Source organism: Mesoplodon densirostris, chromosome 4 (genome assembly GCF_025265405.1).
Source record: "Mesoplodon densirostris isolate mMesDen1 chromosome 4, mMesDen1 primary haplotype, whole genome shotgun sequence".
NCBI lineage: Eukaryota > Metazoa > Chordata > Mammalia > Artiodactyla > Ziphiidae > Mesoplodon > Mesoplodon densirostris.
In genome coordinates, this window is record NC_082664.1 from 146,598,823 (window position 1) to 146,611,567 (window position 12,745).

General features: G+C 44.6%; 1 pseudogene; it reads left to right on the forward strand.

The window, feature by feature from the left end:
* Positions 1–503: 503 nt before the first annotated feature.
* Positions 504–2,011, forward strand: LOC132487587 (heterogeneous nuclear ribonucleoprotein K-like; annotated as a pseudogene).
* The last annotated feature ends 10,734 nt before the right edge of the window (positions 2,012–12,745 follow it).

Genomic DNA, 12,745 nt, shown 5'->3' on the forward strand with positions numbered 1-12,745 from the left:
CTTGTATCTTCTCATACCCAGAGAAACACTAACATCATTAACAGTGACATCTGCTTTGGCTATTAAGGAGAGAATTACAATTAAAAGTCAAAATGGAGTAGCTGTGGTTCAGACATCCAAGGAAATAACTAGGTGACACTATGGGTGTGATTTTAGACAAGTCCTTGTGTTGCTAAGAACGTGAGTTTTCTGAGCTATGTCAGACTTGGGATGCCACCAGCCATTCTCAAAACAATGTCTGCTGGCAGCTGATAACTGCAACCTTATTTTTTAAAGGTCTCCTCTTGTAACTATTACTCCTCCAACTACTTCTAACTGGGTTTGTTACACCTACATCACGGCCACGCCCAGAAATTCTGATTTAATTGGTCTGGAGTACAGCTCAGGTATCCCATTTTCAAAAGCTCCATCCCTGGGACTTCCCTGGTGGTCCAGTGGTTAAGAATCCGCCTTCCGATAGGGACAGTAGCCTTGCCCGGTTACTGCAGCACTAGGGTGTCAGTTGGTCCTGCCCAGAACACTTCAGTTCTGCCCTGCAAGGAAATATTTAATAACTGATCGGTGTGTCCCTTTAATACAAGAAAATGGAAACTGAACAGCCAGAGGAAACTTTTCCCAACACCGAAACCAATGGCGGATTTGATAAATGCCCTGCTAAAGATAGGAAGAGGAACAAGCTTTTAGAAGATGTAGAAACACTGATGAGATGGTTGAATTACGCATTCTGCTGCAGAGCAAGAATGCTGGGGCAGTGATTGGAAAAGGAGGCAAGAATATTAAGGCTCTCCGTACAGACTACAATGCCAGTGTTTCAGTCCCAGACAGCAGTGGCCCCGAGCGCATACTGAATAACAGTGCTAATATTGAAACAATCGGAGAAATTCTGAAGAAAATCATCCCTACCTTGGAAGAGGGCCTGCAGTTGCCATCACCCACTGCAACCAGCCAGCTCCCGCTTGAATCTGATGCTGTGGAATGCTTAAATTACTAACACTATAAAGGAAGCGACTTTGACTGCGAGTTGAGACTGTTGATTCATCAGAGTCTGGCTGGAGGAATCATTGGTGTCAAAGGTGCTAAAATCAAAGAACTTCGAGAGAGCACTCTGACAACAATCAAGCTTTTCCAGGAATGTTGTCCTCAATCCACTGACAAATTCGTTCTTATTGGAGGAAACCTGATAGGGTTGTAGAGTGCATAAAGATCATCCATGATGTTATATTAGAGTCTCTCATCAAGGGACGTGCTCAGCCTTATGATCCCAATTTTTATGATGAAACCTATGATTATGGTGGTTTTACAATGATGGTCGATGACCGCCGTGGATGTCCCGTGGGATTTCCCATACGGGGAAGAGGTGTTTTTGACAGAATGCCTCCTGGTAGGGGTGGGCGTCCCATGCCTCCATCCAGAAGAGATTGTGATGATAGGAGCCCTCGTCAAGGACCTCCTCCACCTCCTCCTGGACGAGGGGGCCAGGGTGGTGACAGAGCTCGGAATCTTCCTCTTCCTCCACCACCACCACCTAGAGGAGGAGAGCTAATAGCCTATGACAGAAGAGGGAGACCTGGAGACGGTTATGATGGCATGGTTGGTTTCAGTACTGATGAAACCTGGGACTCTGCAATAGATGCATGGAGCCCATCAGAGTGGCAGATGGCTTATGAACCACAAGGTGGCTCTGGATGTGATTATTCCTATGCTGGGGGTCATGGCTCATATGATGATCTTGGAGGACCTATTATTACTACACAAGTAACTACTCCCAAAGATTTGGCTGGATCGATTATTGGCAAAGGTGGTCAGCGGATTAAACAAATCCGTCATGAGTCAGGAGCTTCAATCAAAATTGATGAGCCTTTAGAAGGGTCCGAAGATCAGATCATTACCATTACAGGAACACAGGACCAGGTACAGAATGCACAGTATTTGCTGCAGAACAGTGTGAAGCAGTATTCTGGAAAATTTTTCTAAGACTAGTAAAGAACTGAAGGAGTCCTGCATCTTTTTTTTTTTTTTTTAATCTGCTTCTGTTTAAAAAGCCAACATTCCTCTACCTCGTAGGTGTTCTGAATTTGAGGTGTAGTGAAATCTTTGCTGTTCACCAGATGAAATGTTTTAGTTCCTTACAAACAGGGTTGGGGGTTGACGGAGGGTACGCAAAAACTAACACTGAAATTTTGAAACAGCGGCAGAGTGAGTGCATTTTAATTTTTGTTCATTGTTGGTGGTTTAAAAAAAGTCCCCCCATCTAATTATTGTGAACACTTTGCTTTGTGGTCGCTGTAACATCCGGAGGGGTGGGACAGGGAGGAAAAGTAACAATAGTCCATATGTCCCTGGCATCTATTCAGAGCAGTGTGCAGAATGTAATGCTTTTTTGTAAGAAACGTTTTATGATTTTTTTAAAAAAGTTAGTGAACCTAAAAAAAAAAAAAAAGAATCAGCCTTCCACTGCAAGGGACACGGGTTTGATCCCTGGTTGGGAAACTAAGATCCCACATGCTGGGGCAACTAAGCCCATGTGCCACAACTAGAGAGAAGCTTACATGCCACGATCAAGATCCCACGTGCCGCAACTAAGACCCGACGCAGCCAAATAAATAAATAAATATTAAAAAAAAACAAAAACAAAAAAACTCCATCTCTGAATCTAGTGTACTTCCAAAATTGTACCCTGGAATTCCCTCCCCCTTCCTGCTTCAGCCTGAGAGCTCCTCCTCTCTCCCCTAGGTATTAGTTTCACCTTGGTTTTCTCTTCCCTCTCTGGGCTGAAAAGTCAGTGAGACTTCTTCCTGAAATAGCAGGAGACAGGTTTGCTTGTATTTCTAGTTAAAGAAAAAAAAAATTATATGTATATATACCTGTCACATATCCAACGTTGCAGGGCAGGGGATAGATTTAGTCATACACTTCTAGAAGAAAAGGATCTTGGAGAGCATCTGGTCCAGGCACACTCTCTAGTTGAGGAAACTGAGGCCCAGAAAGAGGATGCGACTAGTCCAAGGTCATACAACGAATGAGGCACAGACCCAGAGACAAAACCCTAGTCTTCTGGTTCCAAGCCATGGTCCTTCCCTCCCCCGCCCCACCTTCACTCTGACTCTGTTCCCTGGCGGGGAAAGTAGAAGACCCCAGGGAAGGATCTGGCTCTTTAAAACCATCCCCCATTTCCAGGCAGAAGGGGGCCTGTTCAGTGAGCAAGAGCCAAACTCCCTGGAGGTGACCTTGGGGGAGGCGAGGGTGCTCTCCAGAGAGATTCTGATGGCTCAAGATAAAGGAGATCTGCAGGGGGAGGGGAGCCAGCCAGCTGAGACTATCACGTGGAAAGCAGAAAGCAATGAGGCCTGCTTCTAACCACCTACTCACCACCCTGGGTAGGAGGGGGGTGGGGAGAGAAGGGGGGTGGGGAGGGAGAGCTGGTGGAGAGGGGAGGAAGAGGCACAGTGCCAGGACTTGCAGATAAAGAGGCCCCTCCCTACTGCAGAGGCCCTGGGCCGACAGAGGCCTGGAATCCGGGTGAGGGTGAGCTAGGTCGGTGCCCCTCTTCACCCACCCCTAACACCTCCAGATCCTTCCCTCCCCTAAAGGGGTGAGTTGAGGGAGGAGGTGTGGACCGGAGGGAACTCGGCCTGGCTGTGAAGCGGCAAGGTTGGGAGGGGGCAGCCGTTCGGTGTCCCGAAAATCACACACAGCATTTGGAATCACGCAGGCGCAGATCCAAATCCCAAATCTGCCACCTCTTTCAACCGCGTGACCCGGAGCAAGTCTCTGAGCCAGGTTCCCTCATAAAATGGGGATAACAATGCCTGGTCCTTGAGAGGATTCTGAGAAAATACACGTTCATGTGCGGTACAGGTGGGGCTCAGGAAATGGAAGGCAGTAGGAGGAAGGGTGGCAGTTGCCTGGGTTCAAATCCCAGCTCCACCCCTTTCCACCTGGCACAGGACTGCCTGGTGCCTATTTCCTCTAATAGAAAGTGGGGTGGCTGCAACATCTACCTGATAGGAGTAAGTGAATTCATAGGCAGATGTGAAAGGCTTAGTTAGGACAGGGGGGCCTGGCTCAGTGGGTGCTCCAAAGTGTCAGCTTAATTTTGCCGCTCCTCTTGCTCTGTGGTGGGCACAGCCAGCCTGTTGTGCCCCTCAGAGACTCTGGACAAGTGCTAGGCCTAGGAGGTTTTCCTATCAATAGAAACATTTATATCACCTGGGAAAAAAATATTTGGCCTCAAAATATGAAAGGAAAAGTGCAAAACCAAAACTAGTGAATGCCTTGTGAAGTGTCTACAAAACACTATTATTTCAACTTCCTTAACTGTCTTCGCAAACATTTAATAACATTTGAAATCCATTTATATGTTAGATTTTTTCATTCTACAAGAATCTAAGTGATGAGGACTAAGAATCAGAACCAATCGGAATGTAAGTAACTTGTAACCAGATAACTTCAAATGAAAAATTGTAAAAATTATTTTCGTAAATCACTGTGATAGAGCTGAAAATGCAAACATTTTCAATCTGTTTCAGAAATATATATAAAGTTTAAGGAAATCAGTGGGAACAATACACTCAAAATTCAGGATGGTAGTTTCCTCTGTAGGGAGGGGAGGGTACCAGAGAGAGGTACACAGAATATTTCAACTATCCTGGGAACGTTTTATTGCTTAAGCTGGTGGTGAGTACCACAGGTTTTTATTATATTATTCTTTATTTTATTTATGAAAAATGTAATAAATTTTTACAATATATTTTTGTAGCAGAAAGAAGAGAAAGAAATATCCCCACATCATTTCAAATGATTTTAGGGCAAATTTATATTTAATGTGAAATGTGGAGGCATTTTAATATGCTCTACATAATGTAAGGCAGGGCTCGCAAAAGTGCAAGTCCCCAAGGCCCTGCCTCTACCAATGGTCCTCCAGGCCCCAGACCTCTTACCTGGGAATCAGGTGCTCACCGTGGACCCTGAAGAACCCAGCAGGGGTTCAGTTTCTTTATTAAGCATATATCTGTCTATGAAGTACAGATAAGTATATTTCTCCCTATGTACTAATTAGGGAGGTCAGATACGTGGAGTTGTGAGAAAGCCAGAGAGTTGCAGAAAAGTAGGAATCACATGTAGGATTGGAGGTCTGAGCAGGCCTGGTGGTCCCCCCTACAAGCAGGTCTAAAGTGGATCCATCTGTGTGTGACAAGGTGCTGGCTCAGCCAAATGGCCTGAGAGGACAGCCTCCTTCACTTCTAGGGACAGGAAGCGTCTGCCTGACCCCTGACAATTATAGAGAGATGCTGATAGGCATGCAGGGTAAAGAGAAAACCGTGAGACTTTAAGGCCAGGCCTTGATGGTCAGGGCGTCAGAGAGGGGAGGAATGCAGAGTGGGGAAGGGCTTCAGGGTTGAAAGAGGGAGAGAAGGGGGTTGTTTATTATCTGAAGTGTAAGCTGGACTCCACAGAGTGTCACCAGGCCCCACCCGGAACCCCACTTGTTGGAGCTCCCAGGAAAAGGAAAAGATCTTAAATAAGAATCTGGGAAAGATGCCAACTGTCCTCTGGGTCGTTCCTCTGGGATGGATTTGATTTGGGGCCTTGTTTGCCTTGAGATTAGGAGCCAGGGTCCAAGGAAGAGGTTAGCCAGCACCTGATCCCCTTTGGTTATCCTGGATGTGAAAAAGTAAGTAAGGTACATTGGTCTCTGTTCCAGCTCCTGACACAGGGCAACCTGAGTGTAAAACAAACAAAAAACACCCTTGTAAAAAAGTGATAAGAGCATTAGGAGCATCTTTTGTTCTAATATTTGGTCTTTGACCTGGTCCCTGACACAGGGCTCCTAAATCCCTTGGAATTTTCTGGGTGATAGGAGTGTCTTTTGTTCTAGTGAGGTGACTCTGGGTGGGCCCTTGATGGGGGCTGGTCACCAGAGAGATCAAGCCATGATTAGAAGCTTGGAATTTTCAACCATGCTCCCCATTCTCTAGAGAGGGGAGAGGGGCTGGAAACAGAGTCAATAATTGATCATGCCCATGTGAGGAAGCCTCCATAGAATCCCAGTAGTGTGGGGTTTAGGGAGCTTGCAGGTTGGTAAACACATCCATGTACTGGGAGACTGACATGCTCCAGCTCCACAGGGAGGGAAAATCCTGTGCTCCAGGGAACTCTACTTAATGCTCTGTAGTGACATAAATGGGAAGGAAATCCAAAAAAGAGTGGATATATGTATACATATAGCTGATTCACTTTGCTATACAGCAGAAATTAACACAACATTGTAAAGCAACTATACTCCAATAAAAATTAAAACAACAGCAACATAAAAAACCCAAAGAAAATCCTGTGCTCAGGACTCTTCCAGGCCTTGCCCTGTGTATCTCTTCATCTGGCTGTTTATCTGCATCCTTTATCATAGCCTTTAATAAAGTGGGAAACGTTTCTTTTTATGGCTGTGTAATATTCCATTGTATATATGTGCCACATCTTCTTTATCCATTCATCCGATGATGGACACTTAGGTTGTTTCCATCTCCGGGCTATTGTGAATAGAGCTGCAATGAACATTTTGGTACATGTCTCTTTTTGAATTATGGTTTTCTCAGGGTATATGCCTAGTAGTGGGATTGCTGGGTCATATGGTAGAATGGACTTGAAGATATGAGGAGGGGGAAGGGTAAGCTGTGACAAAGCGAAAGAGCGGCATGGACATATATACACTACCAAACGTAAGGTAGATAGATAGTGGGAAGCAGCTGCATAACACAGGGAGATCAGCTCGGTGCTTTGTGACCGCCTGGAGGGGTGGGATAGGGAGGGTGAGAGGGAGGGAGACGCAAGAGGGAAGGGATGTGGGAACAGATGTATATGTATGACTGATTCACTTTGTTATAAAGCAGAAACTAATAAAAAAATAAAAAATAAAATAAACTGGGAAACGTAAGTGTTTCCCTGAGTTCTGTGAGCTGCTCTAGCAAGTAATCAGATCCAAGGGGGAGGAGGTTATGGGAACTTTTGATTTGTAGCCAAGTTGGACAGAAGTTGTGCATAACTTGGGGACCTACTATGTGCCATTGGCATCTGAAGTTGGGGGGCAGTCTCATGGGACTGAGCCCTTAACCTATGGGATCTGACACTGTCTCCAGGTAGATAGTGTCAGAATTGAGTTAAATCGTAGGACACCCAGCTGGTGTCACAGAGAATTGCTTGTTGGGGGAAAAAACCCACACAACTGTCAGATGTATTGTGAGTGTGGTAGTGGTGTGAGAGGAAAGGAGAAACACAGGAGGTGGACTGAGGTTTTCTCTATTTAAAAGGTTTCCCACGAAACTCTTGTAATCAACCAGCAATGGGAAAGAGGGCTAGTGGTGCAGGCTGAAGGCTGGACTTTGCTGCAGGCTGAAGGCTGGACTCCAGTGCAGCTTCAAATGGGGCAGGAAGCCCAGAGCCTTGGCTAATGACAGGCCACCAGTAAATTAAACCCTGTGGGAATTGTCTTGATTCATGGCACATACAGTCCCTGTCGTCAAGGGTCTAAAGACCACTGGAGAGAGAAGGTCAGCAAATAGACAACAAAGAATGTAAATACACCGATTACCTTAATTTACTGAAAAGCTATAGGAAACATCATTCTTAGTGGGGAAAATAGGAAGCATCCTTTTTAAAATCCAGATGAGGACAAGGCCCTCTATCATCCTTTCTATTTAGCATTATTCCAGAGGTCACAGTCAGGTCATAAAACGAATGGAAGGATAAGGATTGGAGAGGAGGAAATAAAACTATCCTTGCAAATTATGCGATTGTCTGCATGGAAAGCCAAAAAATGAATCTACAAACAAGTTGTTAGAAATAATAAGAGAATTTAGCAAGATGGCTGACTACAAGATCAATAATAAATACATTGTACATTATAATAATAATGGCTAACTTTTATTGAATTAACTATTTCCGGGTGCCACATGCTTTATATTTACTCTGCGCTAAGTGCTTTCTATGGACTGGCTTGAGTCCTTAGAACAACCCTCACTTTAAGAATGAAGAAACTGAGGGTCAGAGAGGTCAAGTGAATTTATCATAGCAACACAGCTGTTGTGGGGTGGAGGCTGGACTGACTCTTGAACTCTCCCTTAACCACGACCACTATCCTACATACTCAAGTGTGCAAATCTCTGACGTTCAGGGTGGGACTCAAGATCTAGGGCCCTTCTCCCATCTCCATACATCATGAAAGTTTTCATGTGTGAACAGAGAAAGAGAGAGAGGAGGAAAGCCCCAGTAAGAACTGAAATTGAATTCCCCTCCAGCCTATTGGAGTCAGACTTAAGCTGATTTAAAGAAAATAAGGAAGTGTGGTGTTTCTTGCACACCTGTGTTGTAACTCAAAGTCTCACATGCCATTCACCTCTTACCTTATTTAATTCTCAAAAGATCTGTGCCTCCCTTTTACCAATGAGGAAAGTGAAGCTCCTAGAAATTCAGAGACTTGTTCAAATTCACAGAGCTTGGAAGTGGCACAGCCAGCATTCAATCCTGAGCATGCCCTCCTAACCTCACAACTCTCTAGACTTTTACAAGGAACTAAAGGGAAAGGCAGGCAGGTGCACAGCATCCCTAAAGCATGTGATACATGAGTGTGGGGAAGACAGGCTGGGAAGGGAGCAGTTAGTTAAAGAGGGGCAGAGACAGCTTCCTGGAAAATGTGGCCTTCAAGCTGAGTTTTCAGGAAGGAGCAGGAATGAGTCAGGGAAAAAGGATGGGGAAGAAAGGTACAAAGTCCCAGAGATGAGAGTAAAATGGCAGATTCTGTCAACAACTAAGAGTTCGGACAAGAGAAGAACTGACTGAGGATGAGCCTTTTTTTTTTTTTGCGGTACACGGGCCTCTCTCACTGCTGTGGCCTCTCCCTCACTGCTGTTGCGGAGCACAGGCTCCGGACACACAGGCTCAGAGGCCATGGCTCATGGGCCCAGCCACTCCACGGCATGTGGGATCTTCCCGGACCGGGGCACGAACCCGTGTCCCTTGCATCGGCAGGCGGACTCTCAACCACTGCACCACCAGGGAAGCCCAGGATGAGCCTTTTATAGTCACCAGTAACCACTGACACAACCAACCAGTAAGACCCCTTGGCGGGACTTCCCTGGTGGTCTAGTGGTTAAGACTCCATGCTCCTAATGCTGGGGGCATGGGTTCAATCCCTGGGCAGCAAGATCCTGCATGCTGCATGGCGAGGCCAAAAAAAAAGACCCCATTGGAGAGCAGCACAGTGGGGACCTTGCCCAGCGTTGCCCCTCTAGGCAGTGCAAGTGGATGGCGGGAGCTTGGCCTGGTGTCAGTTCTCAGCAGTCCCAGTTCTTCAGGTTCCCCTCCCTTCCCTTCAATTCTCAGGGCTGCCTGGCCCTGGCTCTCTCCCCTGCTGAATTATGACACTGCATTCCCAATATGCCTCATGGCCAAGCTGGGCCAAGTCATGCCACTTACTTCAGTACTTCTCAAACTTCAATGTGCATTCAAATCACTGGAGATGGTGTTAAGGTGTAGACCCTGATCTGGCAGGTCTGGGATGGGACCTGACTTTCTGCATGTCTGTCATGATCTCAGGTGCTGCTGGTCCAAGGACCACACTTTGAATGGCATCATCTAGGAAACTTCACATTGAGCCCCATGTCAGGCACCACTGTGCTAGCTACTTTCTATACATTTTCTAATGTAATAATTACAACATTGGAATTGAAACTTACTCCTCTGAAATGGAACTTACTGTTTTTACTTTCCAGAATAGCGAACTGAGGGTCAGAAAGATGATTTTTTTTTTCCCCACCACCTTGCTTGCAGGATCTTTAATTCCCCAACCAGGGCCTGAACCCAGGCCACAGCAGTGAGAGTGCTGAGTCCTAACCACTGGACTGCCAGGGAATTCCCAGAAAGATGAAATATTTTACAAAGTTAGTAAGGAGCAGAACTGGGCTTTGAACTTGAGTCTGTCTGACTTTATAGCTCATACTGAGCCTCCTGGTCAGCAAGACTGCTATGGACTGAACTGTGTACCCCCTCCAAATTCATATGTTGAAGCCCTAACTCCCAGGTGGCTATATTTAGAGTAAGGAAGTAATTAAGGTTAAATGAGGTCATAAGGGTGGCACCCTGATCCAATAGGATTAGTGTCCTCATAAGAGGAAACATCAGAGAGCTTGTTCTCTTTCTCTGCCATGTGAGGGCACAGTGAGAAGGTAGCCATCTGCAAATCAGGAAGAGAGCCTGCACCAGGAACTGAATTGGCTGGCACCTTGATCTTTGTCTTCCCAGGCTCCAGAACTGTGAGAAATAAATTTCTGTTGTTTAAGCCACCCAGTCTGTGGTATTTTGTTATGGCCCAAGCAGACTAAGACAGGGGCCCAGCTGCTGCAGATCAGCCAAGGATGCCAATTAAAATGAACAGCTCCCCTTCTATGGAATGTTGCTCTGCCCAAAAAGAGCAGGACTGGGGCAGAACGAAAATGATGATGATAATGATGATGATGATGACGATGATGATAATTCACACCCAAGCCAAAGCCACCTGTAACATTCACAAATGAAAACACATAAAAACAAGCTCAGAACAATAGAACCACCCCAAACATCACAACCTAAATCCAAACATTTTCCTTGAGAAGACAGGAAATCGCACAGCATTCAGGTATTACCCACTAATTTGCTGCACATACTGAAATGGCTGAGTCTGCAGCCTTGTAGAGTGGACAGGTGAAATGAATAAACAAAGCCCTGGCTCTTACAGTTTAGCCAAGCCCCCTGTGCCTGCAAGTCATTGGAAACCATGAGTGTGGTAGGTTAGATACCTGAATGATTTTCCCAATGAGAAAATGAAAAAACTGAATACTGAATAAAATATTAAACAAAATATCTTTTATTTATTATTTTTTAATTTTTTGGCTGTGCCATGCAGCATGCAGGATCTTAGTTCCCCAACCAGGGATCAAACCCATGCCCCCTGCAGTGGAAGTGTGGAATCTTAACCACTGGACCACCAGGGAAGTCCCCAAAATATCTTTTAAGATGTATCACTGAACTGATACAAAAATGAGTAATGCACAGATCTCAAAACTGGGGGTAAAGGAGCCCCAAGGCCAGCTGGTACTCTGAGACTTTCTGCTGGACACTGGAGACTGTGAGCTTGTACTTTGATGCCTGCCCCAGGTGAGAGATCAAAGACAAATCTCAGGTTCCACCCAGTGATATGGGAAAAATGCATGCAGATATATGTACATAAATTTTACTGACATAAAGGATGTATGGCACCAATTTACAAATAATAATAAAATATACAATACTCCTTATTGTAAATTCTATATAGAAAACTGATTCACACAGAACACTTGATGATTTTTGCCAAACTCTTGTATCCATAGCCAAACTATGGTTGCAATTCACTTCAGTTCTAATGTGAATGTTGGCTAACACTTTTATTTATGTTAAGGAGGAAGATAAAATGAAACAACAAAGACATACATTGGCACGTCCTTCGTTAGTCAGTAATGTAAGCTACTTCTCTGCTAAATCAGATAATAATTTTGAATAGTGGAAGAATATTTCCTCAGTTTTTCTGTGCTATTCTCAATGTAATGGCTACAGACACAACACACTTTTAAGTTTAAATTATTAACATTTTCCATCAGTTTCTTAAGGCTAGACAATAAAACATTAAACCAAGCCTCCATTTGTAGCATTTGCTTATTTTCAGGTGTAAATACTCCCACCATGGCTGATTTCAAGCTACCAGTGTGACATCACTGAACATCACAATACTATTATATAGGATTTCCACCACCATAGAGACCACTATAAAGACTGATGAAGCAGATTTGAAAAAGAACCAAATCAATTTATAATAATTGAAATAAAATATTCAATGGATGACCATGAAGAAATAGACAAATCCAGAATGTGGAACATACTACAAGATCATTCCTTGGTTTCATCAAAAATCAATGTAAAAAAAAAAAAAAAAAGTGAGGTGAGGGAGGGGAGGAACAATCCTACATTAAAGATAAGAGATAAAATAACCAAATGCATTGTGTGTTCCTTGACTGGATCCTGGTTTGAAAATGTAGCTATAAAAAGTATTTTAAAGTCAGTTGGAGAAATTTTAATGCACTGGGTATTAGCCAGGATTAAGGGATTATTGTTATTTTTCGTGGGTGTGATAAAGATATTGAGTTATTTAGGAGAATGCTTTTTTATTTTAAATATAATAGTGTTTATTTTTACTTGTTGACAGTTTGCTTTATTTATTTATTTATTTATGGCTGTGTTGGGTCTTCGTTTCTGTGCGAGGGCTTCCTCTAGTTGTGGCAAGCGGGGGCCACTGTTCATCGTGGTGCGCGGCGGGCCTCTCACTATCGCAGCCTCTCTTGTTGTGGAGCACAGGCTCCAGACGCGCAGGCTCAATAATTGTGGCTCACGGGCCCAGTTGCTCAGCGGCATGGGGGATCTTCCCAGACCAGGGCTCGAACCCGTGTCCCCTTCATTGGCAGGCAGATTCTCAACCACTGCGCCACCACGGAAGCCCCTGAGTATCACTTTTTAATAAGAACTAATATTTAAGAAATGAAATCAGGATAAACACACAAGGATACTCAAAGAGTAGCCATACTAGGTAAGCAAACAAGAACTGGGCTGACCCAGGACCATGCCTTTAAGGTCAGAGATGCTTAGACAAGAGGACACCAGACTTGTAGGTACCTGCAGGGATGTTACA